The following is a 2306-nucleotide window of genomic DNA, read 5'->3' as shown; positions in this document are numbered from 1 at the left end:
AAAGAAAAAAGTATTAATACCACCGTAATTCAAGACAATTCGTATTCATTTCTTACACAAGTATAAACATTTTAATTATGACGAAATCCCTGTAAGATTATTTTCTCAACTGCATGTATTAGGACACATTCATGATTACATGAATTACAATATTGAATCATAAGACGTAATGTGGATTTCATATTTATACAACAGTACATGCAAAATGTAAATCAGGAAGTGGTGCCAATAATTAATATAATCACTTGTGTCGCCACAATGCACTAACACGTATTTTGCTATTATAGTTTTCACTGAAAGCAAAGTTGCATAACTGGAACGTCTATCCATGCATGTGACTTATTATATAATACAAAAGATTAATATCCACACATCTGTAAACTGTTACACATGCTTCACGGGCGACCAAGCCTTTATTTTTTGGCCGCATACAGGACACTTTTCATAAAAATGCTTGCAGTTTCTACAAACAAGGTAATGTCCACACACAAGAAACACAACATCACGAATATGTAGCAAGCACACTAAACATAGCAGTTCTGGTGGGATAAGCTCTTGTTCGATGTGTTGATCTTCATCCACAAACAGTTCACCTAAATAAGTGATCAAGAAAGTCGATAAACAAGATCTAATAGAAATACACTTGAGAGCGTGTAGTACGAAAAATAGGTGGAGAAAATTATTTTAATGCATCACAAAGCCAGGTACAAAATTTCATTAAAGTAGTATACTAATGGTTTGCTGACCGCAACGCCCCACCCCCCCCCCCCCCCCCCCCACCCCCCCCCCCCCCCCCCCCCCCCCCCCCCCACATAAGCGATAGTGAACATTAAAATACAAAATATTTAATGGCATTGTAATAAAGCGTAATGTTAAAATATCAGTCCATCCAGTTATTGTTGCAACACTGCGGTAGCTGTGTTAACAATATCAAAGTACATGAAAAAAACTGCAGATGTCCGTATGCTCAAAAGTCAATGATTTTTTTATGAACTAGACAGAATAGATGGCAATATGAAAATATACAAAAATAGAAAAAAGGAATCTTTTTTAATTTTGTTGCTATAGCAAGAAAAATGTCAAAACGTATGACAAAAATATATTCTACAATATCTTGCAAGAGATATTTTCGTGAAATTTGGTAAATATTTAGATGACAATGTGGAGAACATATACATGATTTTATTTTTTCCATTTACCCGACCCTTCATTTATCTGTCTGTCCTTCTGTCAGTCACAAATTATAAATTCTGTAATAACTTTAAAAGTACAAGAGATTTTTGTATGAAACATGCGACATAGATGGAAAGCAATACGAAGAATATAAAGATCATATTATTTTGTCACCTTATATACATCCTTTCGTTCGTCTGTCCGTCAATCCTTAATTTATCCTTTGTTAACATTCAAAGTATACGATCTTTTTTCATGAAACCTGACTTATATATGGTGGACTATTAATTATATGCAGGTTCCTTAGTTATAGGGATTCTATGGCAGCAAATATGACAAATTCTCCCTCCGGTAGGAGACTTCAATGATTGACAATAATATTTGTTTAACAGATGAAAGACATCTATCTACATACCGTGCACTTTAACCATGGTTGAATGTGCGCATCCAGTTAAACGTTTCTTGTGTGTTATCTTCAGCGACAGTACTACCTATAGGAAAAATGAAAATATATTTTGATACACAGGAAGCATTATAAACCTAGTAGTCAAGTCAATGGCAAATATTTTACTGGCAAAAACAAAGATATGTCCTTAGCCAAACAACTTTGTTGCGGTTTGCACATTTATATACAATACTTCAATTTAGAAAAGTGTGGTATGAACAATTTTCTTGTATTATTGACTTGATTAATATTACCGTGGAATTACACTAGTGAATAGTATAATAAAAATATTTTCACTTATTTTGAGAAATTGTATAAATACATAATGTGAATCCAAAAATAATTTTAATGAATCTCAATTCGGTTTCCGCGATGGCCTCTCTACAGCTGATGTTATTTTTTATATACTATCATACAAAGTGATAGCAAAGAAATCAAAGTTTTTGTGTACTTTTATCGATTATCAAAGAGCTTTTGATATTGTTAACGGAGATGCACTGCTGTGGAGTTATCCAGTTGCTTTGATGTCACAATTGCATTAAACAAGGGAACGATTATCTCCCCTTCTTTTCATTTTATTCATCAGTGATATTGCTGAAAATTTGAACTTCCACTCTATGATAGAAAAAGATTTTGAGCTTTTATCGATATATTTGTTCTTATTTCAGACGATATAGTTCTATTTACA

This window comes from Mercenaria mercenaria, chromosome 1 (assembly GCF_021730395.1).
Source record: "Mercenaria mercenaria strain notata chromosome 1, MADL_Memer_1, whole genome shotgun sequence".
In the NCBI taxonomy this organism is placed as follows: Eukaryota; Metazoa; Mollusca; class Bivalvia; order Venerida; family Veneridae; genus Mercenaria; species Mercenaria mercenaria.
Note: the sequence above shows the minus strand (reverse complement) of the source record.